The sequence below is a fragment of the Chenopodium album genome, chromosome 15 (assembly GCF_948465745.1).
Source record: "Chenopodium album chromosome 15, dcCheAlbu1.1, whole genome shotgun sequence".
Classification (NCBI taxonomy): domain Eukaryota; kingdom Viridiplantae; phylum Streptophyta; class Magnoliopsida; order Caryophyllales; family Amaranthaceae; genus Chenopodium; species Chenopodium album.
In genome coordinates, this window is record NC_137848.1 from 30,588,018 (window position 1) to 30,607,349 (window position 19,332).

The 19,332-nt window shown below is 38.7% G+C and overlaps 1 non-coding gene across 1 annotated transcript; it reads right to left on the minus strand.

Annotated features, from left to right (window-relative positions):
- Positions 1-11,365: 11,365 nt before the first annotated feature.
- Positions 11,366-11,469, minus strand: LOC145583541 (small nucleolar RNA R71). The gene has a single exon (XR_014100181.1). It is a non-coding gene; the product is annotated as a small nucleolar RNA R71 (small nucleolar RNA).
- Between the last annotated feature and the right edge of the window lie 7,863 nt (positions 11,470-19,332).

A 19,332-nucleotide genomic window follows, 5' to 3' on the forward strand; every position in this document is an offset into this window, starting at 1 on the left:
ATGATGGTTCAAGTTCCAACGATTAACCGCAACATGGACAAAATCAAAATTTATATTGAGTTGCATATAACTTAATAGGGGGTCAAGATGGTATATTTTAAAAGCTAATTTGTCCTCAATGGAAAGGGAAGTGACCCATTGTTTCAAATGTTGCTCAAAAGTTTTCACCATTGCTCAAAAGAAAAGAGAGAAAACAAGAAAAAAAAAGAGCGATATTTTCTTTCCAATTAAACGAATGAATGTGAGTCAATCAAAAGCCTATGAGAAACCACGTTTAAATAGACCCAAACGGCACAAATTTTCGGCAATTTTCTCCCAAAAGAAAGTTCACCCGCAGGTGGCACGCGCATCTCATGAGAAACCGTTCTATATGCCTACGACAATCGCTCACAACCCTTGTAGTTGAGCTCGACCTATTCTGTCGCGACATGTTTTTGGGTTATTTTCATATTTCGAACTACCAAAATAACGGAATATCAATGGGATCTTATGACTAATTCATATGCATGCTTGCCTTTTTTATTGTTATTTCCTTTCCTTTATTTATTTTCCTTTCTTTTTATTTTCTTTTTTCTTACTTTTTATTTTCTTTATTTCTTTTTCTTTTATTTTCTTTTAAAATCTTTTGCTTTCTTTCTTTTCTTTCCCCTTTGTTTTATTTTTCTTCTATTTTATTATTATTTTTTGTTTTTTTTTGGTTATTTTTTTTCAAGGGGGGTAAGTCGGGAACCCTTTCCCTCCCTCAGAAAATTTTTCGCTTTTAAACACGTATGGAAATGAAAAACAAAGTACGATATATACAAAAAAAAAGTCATATATATAACAATCGTATAAAAAAATAATAATAATATATACATTTCCATAGGAAAAAACAAAGAAATGAGAGTCAAGGTGTTCGGCGGCTCCCAGAAGGCTGCTGTACATCATACAAAACCCAAAAAAAGATTAATATGCATACACGTAACTTTGATAAGAAAACAAACAAAACTTACCACGACCATCCGATGATCACGGCATGACAAAGCCATGAGGGCTCTCTGATAAGCAGCTCGGAAAGCACGCATAGTCCTCACCATGTCGTTCACGGTCTCCCGCGGAACCTTTTCCAAAAACAAGGACAGTCATAAAAATGTATATGATATACAAAAACAAATAAAGGAATATACATGTTCGGATTGAACATACCGACTCAACCGTCTCCGGTACGAAAGGTATGTCCATCTTCCTCCGCCGCCGGAAGAATCTCATGAATTAGCGATCCAAAGGCATCGGTATACGTGACCTTCGCCGTAGGAGGCACCCAACCATCCAGCTCGACCCGCTAAAAAATGGAATAGCAAAAGGAATCAAAGTTACGAATAAAAATCAAAACATAAAAAGAAAAAGAAAAAGAAAAATACTAACCGGAACAAAAGCTGGAAAAGGAGTCAGCCTAGATGCCACGAATGCAGGGTAAGATGAACCCAGGTGCTCCACTGGATAACCAAGGATCGCTTGAGCTCGATCCTCGGTAGACAGCAGATCCGGACGTAGCATCCGGATCGGAGGGTCCGCAGGAACCAAAGGCTCCTCAGACGAAAACTGCCAGACGACTCGCTCGCCTAAAAACCAAGCGTACGTCCGCTGAAGCACGGAAAGTCCCTGATAAAGGGCCCAGAAATAGCAGCGAACTGCGCCTGCCCGGACGCCCTCAGGGACCCTAACGATCAAACTCCAAGGATGGAGATCGATCTATGAAAACGCAAGCACATGAGAACGTTACATAGATATATATATATATATATATATATATATATATATATATATATATATATATATATATATATATATATATATATATATATAAAATAAAAAATTGTGTGTTGTCAAAATCATACTCACCTATACACGAGTCGCCGAGAGAATCCTGTGGCGAAAGTCACCGGCTGTAGCTTCTCGCTTCTTCCTTATCGTGACCAAGCCATGGTCAATAAGGAAACAAGCCTCCCTGAGTATCCTGGGGGCTAGGAAAGGCAAATACGAGTACCCCCAAGCCTAAAAAAGAACACAACATGATCAAAAGAGCCAAATAATAATAATAATAAAAATAAATAAAAGGTTAAAATAAACATGTACCTCAAAGATACGACCATGCCACGAAATGGAGATCCAAGGCACCTCAGTAGCTACCGCGGAATCCATCACCCGGGTCGCCATACCCATAGTTGTATGAATACGGGCATACGACACCTTCGCCCAACTCAAGTTACCTACTTGCCCCAAATCACTAAGGCAAATAAGTAACCCGATGGCGAAATGCTCTCCCTGATCACTCATGATAGTGACGGAAAGAACGTGGACAATGTATATCCGAGCCAGCTGCTCAAGAGTGCACTGCCGATCAACCTCGTCAGTCGACAACTGTCGACAAGAACCAAGTATGGACAAGACTGTGCATATTGGTGAAGGGCCACCGCAAGACGGTCTCCCATGAGGTCACGCAGTCTCTCGTCTGACCCCTTCATGGTCTTCATAACCACGGGCTCACCTCCGAAAGGAAAACCCGTAATCATAGAGAAAACGTAAGAGGTAACCGTCATCTCCCCCCACGGGATGTGGAAAGTGTTGGTGGAATCCCACCAAAACTCCAGCAACCCGCGGAGGAAAGCTGACGATGCAGGCTGACTCGATAAATCCCGAAGAGCCGCTAGCTTGGGGCTAATCCCCGAAAGCTCCACAACCTCCTTTACCACGTCGGGTAAACTCTCGAAACGACCTCTCAAGTCAACCGAGCCGTAAAGACGCATGCTAGGCTCGTTTTAATAAATATAGAGAGAAAATCTAGATATAATCTTTTAGTAAAAAAATGATGAAGAATAAAAAACGGAGGCGCAAAAGAACTCACTATGCCACGCCAACTTCGGATCGAAACGTGATGGTCTGGGTCCCATTTAAGGACCTGGGGGTCCCAGTTGGGAGGAGCCTCCCAAACCACATCCTTGTGGCGACATCGATCAGCTCCGACGCGTCGCTCCCTAACCTCCTCGCGGGATCGCGTCACCCTCTTTCGAGGGCGAACTGCCTTGTTAGGCACTGGTCCTCCTAGATCCTCCTCAGCATCGACAAAGGGAGGGGAGTCCATACTATAATCGATAGAATTTTTAAACAATTGGGTATTTTTTTCTAAAGACTAATATACGAGTTCTAGACCCATTTCGGCAGCATAACGACTACCGAAAGGGAAAAACTCAAAAATCGAATGCCACCCACGATTGGGGGCTACGATACTTGCATTTAAACTCATTAAATGGGGACTTGTAACACCGATAAAGCCATCCTATACAAGTTTCAACTACGGCATTCTAGAGATAATTTCTATAAATCTCAAAGAATCAACTATTTTTAGATAAATAATAATCATATAAACATAATTATCATCTACCAAAAAAATTTTGAGGTTTGAACATGGCAAAAACAAGATAAAACGTATACTTCGCGCCATTTTTTTGGATTCAAAATTTCCCAAATATGATTCATGAAAGTAATTATAGGTTTAACATTATAATTCACTTCATAATCAACAAGTATAACCAAATGAGCTGAGCAAACAAGAAACAGAAATTCGAACAAAAAATCAAAGAAAATGCTAAGAACGCATTCCAACAAAGACATGCTCATACAAGGTTCAATACTCAACCATTTTTCATAAAATTTGTTGCAAAACACTCCTAAAATATACCATAACAACATGGAGTAAGCAATTTTACGAAAAATTAACCAAATTAAAAACCCCCAATTTTGAAATCAAGGGTTTTTTTCAGTTCGGATTTCCCCAATTTGACCAAAAAACAAACGAATATAAGTGAAATAATTACTTAGACTATGGAAAATGCGAATGGGGAACGAGATCTACTTCCTTTAGCTTCAAAAAACAAAGAAACTTGAGCTTTGTAGAGAGAGACAAAGTCGAAAATGGCGAAAAGGAAGGAGAGAAAAGAGAGAAAGTGCAAAATGAAAATCGCGCTCAGCGATTTATTTTTGCTGATTTAAATGTCGCGCGCAACTACATCTGTTGCGCGTGACATCCCAGCGCAACTCAAAACGATGCACACGCCTAGCTAGCGCAACCAAATGAGTTGCGCGTGGATACTAGTCACTTAAAAGACCGATATTTTGATTTCGAACCGTTTTGATTTATTTCTAACGGTTTTTTCTTGTTATTAGACGTAATTGTGCGTAAATTATCAAAATCCTTTGAAATTGCTTTGCATTTTGTAGTTTCTTTTCTTTTTGTTAGCTTTTTACATCATCCCGCATGCACACTGTGCTTTGTGCCTACCCTAAGCATACGTTTTGGACGTTTTTCGTGAGCGTGTCTTAAAACGTTGATGTGGGGTAATTTAGGTCGTTGAAAAATAAAGCACCACCAATCAAACAAATAAGAAAATCAAACTTACTCCTAATATAGGGCAAGTCCGAGTCGAACCACGAGGAATGAGGGGGAGAATGCTATAGCCTATAGTTAAGCTACTTCGAAGAATGAGAAAATTCGCGGTGTAACTAAAGTTTCAATCAACTAAGCAATGAAGAAAAGCAATATGGTAAACACTAGGGATTAAGGTTCCACATGCAAGCTCAATGATCATGCCAAACGAAGAAAACTCAATCGATTCAAACGTTGCAAAGGAAAACAATAGTTGCAATCAATAGGATTCAAAAGCTATCTTCTATAAGTCAAGCTAGGGATCACTATGAATGACTAATAAGGAAAATCACAATCAAATTTAACCAATTAAAGCAATTCCCAAATCAATGGTTCATGTTATTGGAAATTACAATGCAATCTAGATTAATCATCAAGGTTGATCACTCCTATTCAAATTAATCACATGCACAATTATATTAACCAATTTAATTGCAACATTTCAATCAGTCAAGAATTAACAACTAGTAATGATCATCAATCAAGCATGCTTCCCCTTCTGCCTAGCAACTAATCTACTAACTAGATAAAATAAGATTGAGGAACAAACAAAATTAAATCACTAACTTCATCATATCACGCTGAAACAAGTAGAAATTCAATCAATCAAACTTTTAAACCAAAGATCAACAATCAAACAATCATACATGAATCAAAAGTAAAATCAAGCAATAAAGAGGAATTAAAGGAAAGAAATCTCACTAATTATCATTGAATGAAGATGAAATCCAAGCTTAGATGAAGCAATGTTGTAATACAAATCCAATCCAAGAACTACTATCTTTACTTCTCTCTAACTTCACTTTACTTTCTCTCTCTAAAAACTAAGCAAATGAAATTATCTAAAAGTTGTTTTTCAAAAGGAAATACGAGAGTAGATATATGTAAAAGGAAAAAAAAACAAGTCGTCCGCGCCCTCTCCTTTAATTCCCGTGGTTGCGAAAAAATGGGTACAGAGGATGTAAAAAACTCTGCAGGTTGTTTGGGCAAGTCCCGCGCCTGCGACGGCATCGCCCGCGCCCGCGGCAATGGTGCAGCAAATCCCCTGCTCCTAAGCTGCGTCAGGGGTCTGCAGTCTCTCCTTTAAGCCGCGCTCTCTCAATTTGTGCCGAGCCCACGGCCAGCCCGCGCCACGACTGCGGAATGTTCCTGCCTCAAATCTTTATAAAGTGCACATTTTCCGCGCTCACAGGCAATGTAGCCCGCGCTCGTGCCTTCTGGAAAGGCAGCGCGCCCTCTCCAAGCTGTCTCCAAGGGCCTTTTTTCTTCCTTTGCTTTGTCCTTATATCTCTTCTTGACCCCAATCCAAAGCCAACCTCGTTAAACACCTAAAAAGTCATCAAAGAAAGGAAATAGGAGAGATAAAGAGCTAAGTAAAAGATAAACAATAGAAAATCCATAAAAAGAAAAGCAAAACACAAAGTAAGAGAGGATAAAAGAAACTAAAGGAGCAAAGACCAAACCAAACAACAAAAGCTATGAAAATTAGGTAAAAATGCGTAAAAAGACTACCCTATGAGTGACATATATGTCACTCATCAAATTCCCCCAAGCAAGACTTTTGCTCGTCCTTGAGCAAAAACAAAATCTAACAAGGAAAATGAGGGGCTTATTCAACTAAGGAAAATAAAACAAGAGATAGGAATATACAATAAACTCACTTTCGTAGGAATCACGGTTATTTTTAGCTATAACAAGCCCTTAAAACCCCAAAGTCACCAATGAGGACGAGTGAGGTCTCGTAAGGGTTTCCAAAAAAGATTAACCCATAACGCTTAAAGGTAAAAATGAGGCAAATCATTAAAAAAAAAAAAGTAAAATCAAAAAGGAAAAAATCAAACAAATAGCCTTTGAAATGGACTTATACGAATAATCAAATGCAAGTGAATAAACAACTTTCTATACAATAAGGGTATGCATGTTCCAAGATATCCAAGGTTTATTGAAACATAAGATATGCTAAGCATAGAGAACTAATGAGATAAAATTCACCTTCATCCCAAACAATCTTACAGCGTTTCCCCTACTAGTTTCAAATCCTCCTCTAGTGAGCATCTCAATGATTCCTCGAAGGAACCGGAAAAGAAGAGTTTTTAGGGCTACTCGATATCTTGACTATGCACACCGCTCCATAGGTTTGACTCACATCTCCCTCCACCGACTTGTGACTCAACCAAAAAGGTCAAAAGGTCTTGGAAAGGGTTGTAATGCAAGGCGAAAAGGGTGAAGGTAGGCTAAAATTTAAATTTTGGTGGTATACCTAAATTGTGAAGCAAAGATTGGCCAAATCTCAACACCAAAACCAAGTAATCACCAAACAAAAACACCAACACCCCCAAGCTTATTCAAAACCATAATCACAAACATATACACAAAAGCGTAAGAACGCTTCCCCCTAAGCTTAAACATGGCATTGTCCTCAATGCTCAAAATAGGGAGAAAAAGGCTTACATCAAAATATTTTTGGACTTTTTCAAATTCTCATTTATTTAATTTTGCCAAAGCATTTGGAGTTGCGTTGCTTCTTTTTCATTTTTTTTTCATTTTTTTTTATTTTTAACGTTATTGCATTGTCCTTGTCTCTTTTAACTATGGACGGCTTTTTTAACATAAGAATTGCCTTTTACTCACAAGATATTTACAACACAAACTTGCTTACATTATAGGAACCAAACAATCAATCTCATCCACCAAATACTTTAACAATAAAGACCAAATGCTTCACAAAATCGAAGATGGGAACAAGAATGAATTAAAAGGCTCAAAAGCTAAAGATGTGGCTTAAAAAGAAAGATATATGGCTCAAATGGTTAGTAAGAAGGCAAATGTATACCCAAAAAAAAAAGAAAATAAAAATATCCCAGAAAAGTAAAAATCACCGCCCCGAAAAGATGTCGTTGTCCTTCCTAAATGGCTCGGTCGCGATCTCGGGAGATGAGAATAAAATTCTAGATAAGGCGAGAAATAGTCAAGGATCCATGTGCCACTCAATCAAGAAATATTGAAAGCAAGAAGAATAAAGTCCTCACACGGTTGTAACAAAAACTCACTATTAGAGTCAAATCCACTATAGGGAGCAACTCCTTCTTACCACAAACAAATAGAATCCGGCTACAAGGTCCCAAAAGGTCTAAACCGCTACCTTAGAATACCCTATCCTAGAATCAACCAAAGATACTCTCAAAACATGCACACCGATACGACATAGGAAATTATTCATTCAAAAGCAAAAGTTCGGATGGATTATATCCAAATTCAAAGGCAAAACAACAAAAGGAACGAAAACAATGCCTCAAAGTCTTTTTGTCTTTTTCATATATTTTTTTAGAAAATTGAAAGTAAAAAGGAAAATAGGAGAAGGAAAAGAAAAGGAAAAGAGAAAGAAAGGAGAGAAGATGCATGCAAGACAAGTAAAACCCAATCGACATACAAGCGGTCATTCGGCAACATCGCCAATGACCCCAAACATTCTATGGTGTTCCAAAGCAAGCATCCTCGAACAATCAACTCTTCATAGACTAAACCTAAACTATGCACACATAAAGAAAAGTAAAAAAGAAAAAAAATAGAAAGGTCTCACCAAGCGATCCCGAGTTAAAAGAACAAGCGTGAGAACAAGTAATTCTCACCAAATTCCATGTGTCAAATTCTACAACAAAGGACCTAGAACGTGAGACAAAAAGAAAGAAAAAGAGAAATATCTACACAAAAGAAAGTTAGTAACTTCAAAAAAAAATCATCTAAAGAAAACTATACACGAACTATATACACGAACTAGAAAACCATCATCATCAAGCTTGTATTGATCCTAAACATCATCATCATCATCATGTAAGATAGTATTAACAACAAAATAACAAACCAAGCTACCAAACATTAATCATGAAATCCCACCAACAAGACCAAAATACCAATCCTATATAGTTCCCATTAGTCCTTGGTGCCTTCCCCCACACTTGCCCAAAATACTCCCTTTTGACTCAAACACCCCCCCACACACAAGATAAGGGCATCGACCTCGATGCTCACGTGCAAATAAAATGAAAAAGAGGGACCAAAAGGGGAAAACAAACAAACAAAAGAGGGAAACTATTGGTCACTAGGGACGGCACCACAATCATCCCCATTCCAACTATCATATGAAAAGCCCGAAGGGGGGCCATGGGGATCCCAACCTCCGGTGTAACCGAGAGGCCACCCATAATGACCCTTAAAGAGGTCTAGTTGGAATGTGGACAGCTGGTCGAATGGCTCGGGTTGCACTAAAGGCAAAGGGTGAGAGGGATCAACGTAGGGGTAGTTAGGATCACCCAATAATCACTCCCACCCGAAACCTGATAGTCACAATGACCGGACTCATCGGGGAACTCATGCCTTGGCTCATTGGTGTCCGAGATACCCGGCCAAAAAGGGTACGTAAGTTGGTTGTCACCCCCCTAAGATACCACAAGCCCATGTTGGGCCATTACATAAAGATAGTTAACCGGAGGAGTGACCTCCCCTCTACGTACACTAGCATCATACAAGGAGTTAGTTTGAAAGGAAAGGTGTTGATGGGAGGCAAACATACCTTGTATGCTAAGTTGTAGGCTTTCCATGTGAGCTCGCATGACTTCTGATAAGTGGTCTTCTTGACCACTTTTATGACCTATTTTCCCCTCTATTTAAATCCTTTCTCATCCCTTTTTTCTTAGTTTTGATATAATTTTCATAGTTTCCCTCTCTCTGTAGCTTTTAGCATTTATTTTGTAATTTTGGGTATTTTGCTCTCCTTTTTCTTTCTTTATGTCTTCCCTCCTTTATTCATGCTTATATTTGTGTATGAGTGTTTGTTAAGGTTGAACGGGAACCTTGCATTATTTTTCAAGAGGCTTCGCTTATACCTCGGAATGCTTTAAAGTAAGAGGAGTTTGGGGCTTGAAGCATTATTGGAGAGCTGGATTAGTTGCTTGGAGCGGCCGCTCACCTCTGTTGGAGTGCCCGCTCCTCTCGAGCTTTTATATGGGATTTCAAGCAGTTTAGAGGAGCGGCCGCTCACCCCTGAAGGAGTGCCCGCTCTCATCTGTAGGAGCGCCCGTTCCCATCAGGGAGAGCGCCCACTCCCATAGGTTCGTCAGTTTGTCCTAACCTCTAGAGCGCCCGCTCCCCCTCGATTGAGCAGCCACTCTGCTGGGTATTCCGTGCGTTTTTATTTCATTTTTAGACTTAATTCTGGTTAATGTGAGAGGGGTATAAATAACCTTAATGATGTAATTAGAGATTTATTCAGTTTTTTTGCCCTAATCTAGTGAGAGAAACAATTGGTAATCTAGAGAGAGAAAGTAGTTCAATCTTCAATTTCATCTTTGTAATCAAATTTCTTCAAGGTTTCCTTTAATTCAATCAATGAATTTCATGTTTTCCTCCTTAATTCAGCTTGTATGGTATTAATCTCTTACTTTACTTTGGTTTTTGTTTTAATTGTTCTTGATAACATTGATTTCCTTTTTAATTCACTGATTAATCAAGTTTGATTGCTTTATCTAGGATTTGGAACCATGTTTAGTTTGACGAAGTTTGAATGCTTGCTTAGAGTAGATGCAATGACTCTCTTCTTCTCGCTAGATTAGATTTTAGCTAGGGAAGGGGGTGTTAATCGTGATTGATTTGGAAAATTTTGATAACTGATTGGATTAGGCCTTGATTTGATGAATTTGTGTTTAATTTGGTTGGAATTATTGATGTGCACCATTGATTCCAATGTTTGATGTTCTAAACTAGATGCATGGGAATGATTTAGTTTAGATTGGGTTTAATTCATCAATTTACGTGGGTAATTGCATGGAAATGAGTTATTTGAGTAGAGTTTCTATTCCTTGGCATGAATCCATGTTGATTATCATTGTTGTTTTAGTTAATCATGATTAGAACCCTCTCTCCCTAGTGATTTGATCATACTTCTCTCAATTCGAGTGTTTCATTTTTTATTGTAGTGTTACTAGTTTGAACTTCTTAATTAGCTTGCTTTAATCTTTGTAGTAGTTAATTTGATTCTTGTTATTCACAAAACCAATCAAAATATCCCTTGTTACTTGCGATAAATCCTTGATTTCTCTTGATTGTGCAATACTTCGTTTCTTCGTGGTTCGACCCTATACTTGCCACTAGCTAGTTTGGTGTAAGTTTAGGTATTATAAATTTCTAATTTGGTTTAGGTTAGTAGTCCTAACGATCTATTAACCCTTGATCAAATTTTGGCGCCGTTGCCGGGGAAACGGCTAATGTTGCACTCTTATTGTGTTATTATTTGATTTGTTGCTTTGCTTTTGTTCATTTGCTTTCTTGCTAGTTATTGTTAATCGTTTTCTTAGCTTTGGTGGATGCTAAGGAGGTCTCAAGGACCACCCACTCATTTCATTGACCAAGAGATTAACCATAATTTGAGACAAGTCAGTAGGCTTTATTAAGAAGAGGCGAGAGGTCTTAGTGTTATTGTTGGGAGTGAAAGTGACTCTTTGTCTTCTACTTCCCAAAGTGAAGCAATGGCGGGTCAAGAGGATGATGTTTTGTTTCGTGAGTTTGGAAATCCAGAAGATTATGAACTCACGGGAGGGATTTTGCTACCCGTCACAGAAACTAACTTTACCATTCACCCCCAATACACAAGAATGGTACAAGCGGAACAATTCTCGGGTTCTTTAAGTGAAGATCCCATAGAGCACCTTGATAGATTCCTTGAGCTATGTTCCATGATTCAAACAAATCAAGTTTCTCAAGAGTACATCCGAATGCATCTATTTCGACAATCTCTTTCGGGTAGAGCAAACAGTGGCTCAAGAAAGTCAAGCCAAATTCTCTCACAACATGGAGAGAGATAGTCAAGGCATTCTTGAAGAGGTTTATTTTCGAGGAAAAGACCACCGAAATAAGAAGGAAGATTGCATCATTTAAACAAGAAGCGGATGAGAGTCTTAGTGAAGCTTGGGAAAGATTCAATGAGTTGGTACAAGCATGTCCTCATCATGAATACAATCAAAGTTTGCTCATGCGATTCTTCTATGATGGATTAGAACCTATGTCTAGAGGTAACTTAGATGCGGGGGCGGGTGGACAATTGATTAAGATCCCCCAAAATCAAGTTGAAGCAATAATTGAAGAGGTAGCAAAAAACTACTCTTGGGGCGGTAGAAGGAGGAATGCACAAAAGAAAGGTGGGATGTACGAATTGGAGAAGGTTGGCCAATTGCAACATCAAATTGAGCTTTTGAGGAAGGGGCTTGCAAAGTTGAACAAGAGTGTTATTAGTGGGACGAGCTCTTCTCAAGTCAATTTTTTCTCATGTTAAAATTGTGGTGGTACAAACCACGATTCATCTTATTATGGAGATTTGAGCCCCGAGCATGTTGCGGCTTACAACACAAGGCAAGATGGATATAGGGGAAGTGGTGGAGGAGTAGCTTGGAGACAACCACCACCCGGATTTGCACCGCAACCTCAATAATGGGGCAACAAGCTCAACCATCATACAATTCCAACTCACAAAACCAAAACCCACCTCCACCTCATAACCAAAACCTAAGAGGTAACTACCCAAGGAATAACTAATACAACAACCAAAAACAATACAACAACCAAAATCAAGCGGCTCAAAGGAGCCAAGATCAAGCATCTCAACTTGATTTCACACAAACTCAAATTCTTCAACAACTCCAAGCTATGAATCAACAAATGCAAGAGGTCAAGGCTCATAACAAGATGGTTGATTCACAATCAGGCCAATTGGCCGAGAGAGTACCTTTCAACTCACCTTCTACTTTACCCTGATAAACACAAGCTAACCCCTCTCACAACGTAAAACCCGATTCTTGCAAGGAAATCACATTGAGATCGGGAACATCCTAAGAAGGGCCTAAAGAGGGAGATAGTGAGGGAAAGAAGGGAGAAGAAGAAGGTGTGAGGGTGGAGAAGAGACTTGAAGAAAACAAGGTTGTTGGGAAAGATGAGAATAAGGAGAAGAAGAAGCTTAATGATGAGAATACAACTTCTATTCCTAGTGAGACTAGGAAACTAGATGGGCCGGTTCCTTTTCTCGAGAGTCTTGCGGAGAAAAAGTTGAACGATAAATTCGCAAAATTCCTTAGTGTAATGAAGAACTTACACATAAGTCTCCCTTTCATCGAAGTTGTTACCCAAATGCCTTCGTACTCCAAATTTCTCAAAGACATCCTTACCAACAAGAGGAAGCTCAATGATTAGCTCATTACCCTCCCTCATCAAGTTAGCGCACTCGTTCAACACAAGAATCCAAAGAAAGAAAAGGACCCAGGAAGCTTTACTTTACCGGTTAAAATTGGCAATATGGAACCTGGGGGTGCCTTGGCGGATTTAGGAGCGAGTGTTAGGTTAATTTCCCTCTCCATTGCACAAAAACTCAATATGAAATGATACCAACAAGAAAAACGATTCAATTGGCCGACCGATCGGTCAAACTTCCTTGTAGCGAGCTTGAGGATGTTCCTATTCAAGTTGGGCATATTTATGTGCCATGTGATTTTGTAGTGATGGATATGGTGGAAAATGTTGATACTCCTTTGATCTTGGGTCGTGAAGCTCTTAAAAGCTTGGGGGCGGTCATCAATTGCAAAAATAACACTATTAAATGTGACATGGCCGATGAGAATATTGTTTTTGAGTTTTCCAAATCACTCAAGACCCCCATGGTTGAGAAATTCTATAAAGTTGATGTTGTGAATGAGGAGTTGGATCGCTTGGAAAGGGTCATGATGAAGCCTCAAGATCCAATGGTTGAAGCTCTTACATACAAGGAAGAGTTCCATTCTTAAGAGGCAAGAGAATTTCTCATGGCTATGGAAGAAGCTTCAAAGGAGGAACAGGCTGAACAACAAAAAGAGATTGAGCTTGAGAACAAAGAGGAGAAATTGGAGGAGATTTCCAAGCCTCCTCCCAAGGTAGAATTCAAACCCCTTCCCCCTTCTTTGAAATATGCTTATCTTGATAATAAGGGAAAACACCTTATTATTGTCAATGCTACCCTTGATGGAAATGAATTAGAAAACTTGCTTGTTGTTTTGAGAAAGTATAGAGATGTGATAGGGTATAGCATTGATGATATTAAGGGTATTAGCCCTTCTTTGTGCATGCATCATATTCATCTTGAGGATGATCAATCCACCTCAATTAAACCTTAAAGGAGGTTGAATCCCAACCTCCAAGAGGTTGTTAAAAAGGAAATCTTGAAATTACGTGAAGCGGACATAATTTATGCTATCTTCGATAGCAAGTGGGTTAGCCCGGTTCACGTAGTTCCAAAGAAGGGTGGAATGACCATTATCAAAGGTGAAGGAGGAGAGGAGATCTCCACCCGGACGGTGACCGGGTGGAGAATGTTCATAGATTATAGAATATTGAATAAAAATACCAAGAAAGATCATTTCCCTCTCCCCTTTATGGACCAAATGTTGGAGAGACTTTCTCACCATGCTTTCTTTTGTTTCTTGGATAGGTATTCTGGATTTTTCCATCTTCAATTTTCTAGAGAGAAAAAGTAGTTCAATCTTCAATTTCATCTTTGTAATCAAATTTCTTCAAGGTTTCCTTTAATTTAATTAATGAATTTCATGTTTTCCTCCTTAATTCAGCTTGTATGGTATTAATCTCTTACTTTACTTTGATTTTTTGTTTAATTGTTCTTGGTAATATTGATTTCCCTTTTAATTCATTGATTAATCAAGATTTGATTACTTTATCTAGGATTTGGAATCATGTTTAGTTTGATGAAGTTTGAATGCTTTCTTAGAGAAGATGCAATGACTCTCTTCTTCCCTCTAGATTAGATTTTAGCTATGGAAGGGGGTGTTAATCGTGATTGATTTGGAAAATTTTGATAACTGATTGGATTAGGCCTTGATTTGATGAATTTGTGTTTAATTTTGTTGGAATTATTGATGTGCACCATTGATTCCAATGTTTGATGTTCTAAACTAGATGCATGGGAATGATTTAGTTTAGATTGGGTTTAATTCATCAATTTACTTGGGTAATTGCATGGAAATGAGTTATTTGAGTAGAGTTTCTATTCCTTGGCATGAATCCATGTTGATTATCATTGTTTTTTTAGTTGATCATGATTAGAACCCCTTCTCCCTAGTGTTTTGATCATACTTCTCTCAATTCGAGTGTTTCATTTCTTATTCTAGTGTTACTAGCTTGAACTTCTTAATTAGCTTGCTTTAATCTTTGTAGTAGTAAATTTGATTCTTGTTATTCACAAAACCAATCAAAATACCCCTTGTTACTTGCGATAAATCCTTGATTTCTCTTGATTGTGCAATACTTTGTTTCTTCGTGGTTCGACCCTATACTTTCCACTAGCTAGTTTGGTGTAAGTTTAGGCATTATAAATTTCTAATTTGGTTTAGGTTAGTAGTCCCAACGATCTATTAACCCTTGATCAGCTTCCAAGTCATATTGGTAATCAGGTTGTTGGTACCCTTGTGTTGTTATTGTCGTCTTCTTCTTCCTTGTCGTTGTTGTTGTTTTTCACCATCATCACCACCATCATTCTCATCATCATTATCCCCACCATCATCATCCTCTCCATCCACCTCCATAGGGACCTCCACTCGACCATTATCCCCGGCAGTGGCGTCATTTTGATGTGGCGTAACTTAGGTCGTTGAAATCTAAAGCACCACCAATCAAGCAAATAATAAAATCAAACTTACTCCTAATATAGGGCATGTCCTAGTTGAACCACAAGGAATGAGGGGGAGAATGCTATAGCCTATAGTTAAGCTACTTCAAAGAATGAGAAAATTCGCGGTGTAACTAAAGTTTCGATCAACTAAGCAATGAAGGAAAAGAAATATGGTAAACACTAGGGATTAAGGTTCCACATGCAAGCTCAATGATCATGCCAAACGAAGAAAACTCAATCGATTCAAACGTTGCAAAGGAAAACAATAGTTGCAATCAATAGGATTCAAGAGCTATCTCCTATAAGTCAAGCTAGGGTTCACTATGAATGACTAACAAGGAAAATGACAATCAAATTTAATCAATTAAAGCAATTCCCAAATCAAGGGTTCATGTCATTGGAAATTACAATGCAATCTAGATTAATCATCAAGGTTGATCACTCTTATTCAAATCAATCACATGCATAACTATATTAACCAATTTAATTGCAACATTTCAATCAATCAAGAATCAACAACTAGCAATGATCATCAATCAAGCATGCTTCCCCTTCTGCCTAGAAACTAATCTACTCACTAAACAAAAAAAGATTGAATTACAAAGCAAATTCAATCACAAACTTCATCATATCAAGCTTAAACAAGAAGAAGTTCAATTAATCAACCTTTTAAACCAAAGATCAATAATCAAACAATCATACATGAATCAAAAGTAAAATCAAGCAATAGAGAGGAATTAAAGGAAAGAAATCTCACTAATTATCATTTAATGAAGATGAAATCCAAGCTTAGATGAAGTAGTGTTTTAATACAAATCCAATCCAAGAACTACTATCTCTACTTCTCTCTAACTTTTCTGTAGTTTCTCTCTCTAAAAACTAAGCAAATGAAATTATCTAAAAGTTGTTTTTCAAAAGGAAATACAAGAGTATATATATACAAAGGAGAAAAAACAAGTTGTCCGCGCCCTCTCCTTTAATTCCTGCGGTCGCGGAAACATGGGTACGGAGGATGTAACAAACTCCGCGGGCTGTCTGGGCAAGTATCGCGCCCGCGGCCACTGTTGCCGACGCCTGTGACGGCATCGCGGCATATCCCCTACTCCCAAGCTACTTTAGGGGTCCGCGGTCTCTCCTTTAAGTCGCGCTCTCTCCATTTGTACCGCGCTCGCGGCCTGTCCACGCCACGACCGCGGAATGTTCCTGCCTCAAATCTTCATAAAGTGCACATTTTCCCCGCTTGCGGGCAATGTAGCCCACGCCTGCGGCTTCTGGAAAGGCAGCGCGCCCTCTCCAAGCTCTCTTCAAGGGCCTTTCTTCTTCCTTTGCTTTGTCCTTATACCTCTTCTTGATCCCAATCCAAAGCTAACCACTTTAAACACCTATAAAGTCATCAAAGAAAGAAAATAGGAGGAAAAAAGAGCCAAGTAAAGGATAAACAAAAGAAAATCCACAAAAAGAAAAGCAAAACACAAAGTAAGAGAGGATAAAAGAAACTAAAGGAGAAAAGACCAAACCAAACAAGGAAAGCAATGAAAATAGGCTAAAAATGCCCTAAAAGACTACCCTATAGACAGGTTTGTCATTTTACTGTACTGACTTTAGAAATGTCACGTTCTATTCGTTTTTTTTTTTTTACGTCCACAGCAAAAAGAATGGCGTATCGTAGAGTGTAAAATTGTATGGCGTAGGTGCTACGTAAAATTGCATCGTCTTCCCAGCAACGTAATCTACCTCCCGTAAAGAAAACGGTATAACTTCTTTTCAAACTATAGGTGTTAGCTTTACGAGTTGACTGTCGCGCCGAACCATCGTGAACATACACATTCTCGATTGGAAGCAAATACGGTAGTTAGTGAGCTTACTGGACAGTTAGGGTGTCCGTCCACCCCCTGTATAAAGAGCGAAATGACGAAGTCGCACCTATTTAGACACGTGCCCCCAGTCCTGAGACGCGTGTTTTCATCTTGTGGACAAAACTGTTGAGAGAGTTGTTGATTTTCTCCTCTCTCACTGGATTTGGATATATGTCTCCAATCCTGAGACATGTATTTCTATCTTATAGACCCCGAATACTTCGTTTTTGCAAGCGAGTGTCAAAACCTCTATTCATGTGTTAGGCTCCGAATGCCGAAACACCTCTCTTTTATCATCTTTTACTTTGTTAAAAACATGGACTAAAGTTTCAATGACATATCGAGGGACTTTAGATCAACGATGCCATATTGAGAGGATATCATCCTCTTTACTCTTTTTAAAATCGATATCTTCTTATGACATGATATCATCCAAGACAGCCTTTACTTGTAAAAGCGTTCTACACTTGCAAAGGATCAATCTAGATTCTTTAGCGCGTTAAGACTAGAAAGTACTTTTTCTAGCCTTAACAGCTACTTGTCTCGAACACTTAGCAAATCAAGGATAGCTTCGACATCCTTAACACTACTCAAAGATTCCCTATTCTTAGGGAACTTTGCAGAATTTGTCTCGGATTTATTTCCTTGGCTACTTTGATCCTCGTCTATCTAGATTCGGTCAAAGTGGGGGTTAACTATAGACATCTACTTTCAACCTCTTGTTCCGACCGGAAGTGCTATGACAATAAATAAAACCATCTTTGTGTTGGATTAACATGAAGAATACTTATGGACTACTAATTAAGTCACAAGAATACAAAACAACTAGCCTGACCCAAACAAAATGAACTAAAGTCCAATTAACTAAGCCCGATCAATAATTAGGCTTAAACCCGAAGTTAAAACCTAATTTTGACGGACTTAGGGGCGCCTAGGTTAAAAACTGAAGCTGCCGCAAGAAAATCCGCGCGCATCTCAGTGAGTCGCGCTGGTATGGCGCTCGCAACTCACAAGGTAGCACGTGACAACTAGCGCAGCCTCTAGTGATGCGCTCACGGAAGATTCATAATTTCGTGAAAATAATGAATCGAATCTTACCATAATATACCGTGCGCATGAAAATTAGTTGTGCTGCCCCTGGCAACGTATCTCAATCATTTACGCGCGGCAGGCGCGCGCGACCCTTCGAGATGTGCGTGCCACCTACTGCGACATAATGCACAAAACACTAAACGCACTCATTCCCTATAAATAGGGGCTTAATCTGAACCTTAAACAGACAGAAATTAACCCGAAACATTAGCAGAAACCTTGTGAACTTGTGTACTATCAACCCTCTTGTCCTAAATACTCACCCTTCGTATTACTTGTCCTTAAGGTGGAGGTTCCTGAATAAGAAGGAGTCCATAAGTGTTTTAAACGAAGATCTAGCACAGGAAAGTGGTTAGTTTCCTGAGCACTTAGATAAATTACCTTTCTTTTTATTGTTTAAATAACTCTAAATTAATTAATTAGTGTTATTTGATCACTTTAAATAAACTTTTAATTAATCGATTTCCCATAGTATTCTTGCGTTAATCAAAGATTAGAATTGGAATAATTAATCGTTGTTTTATCACCTAAGCCAAGGCGAATCTTGTTTATTGTTCCTTTTCACGAATTTGAATTAAATAAAGAATAACAACTTTGCAATGTAATTCCTACGTGATTAATGTTTGTAAATAAAATCAACTAACTTAGTTTTTAGGAACCACGTTGCATATATTGTTTGGTGATAAAATTGTGAAAAAGGAAGAGTTAGTAGAGGCCGCACTAGAGCTAGAATAGCGATTCCTACCTAAAAGGAACGTTAGTTTAGTACCCTCGCTCCCGAACTCATTTTTAGTATAAGTAGATCAATTTGGGCATGGGTAAACTTATGATTCGTGCTAAATATCCCTTGAACTCTACTTGGGAGAAAGGCATGAACGAGGTTTATGAGTTTTCCTAAAACTCATTGGCCACTCTTTATTAGTTTCTTACAAAAAAAGTGTAATGACAGGATCAATTCTAATTCAAGGTCCCCCAAACAGTCAGGAATTCAAACCTAATACACCCTTAAAAGTGTAAAGTCCTAGGCTTTTAAAGGGCTATGGGCATAAAGGAGAAGGATCCCCTACGATGAGCACACCCTCCTTACAAATACTACCTTGGAATTGATTTATCAAAGCCTAGCATGCTCCTACATACTCAACTAATTACCAAGTATGCGAAAGTACCTTGAATATGATCTCAAAATCACCACGACTAAAAGAAATCACTTACTTGGAAATCTCCTA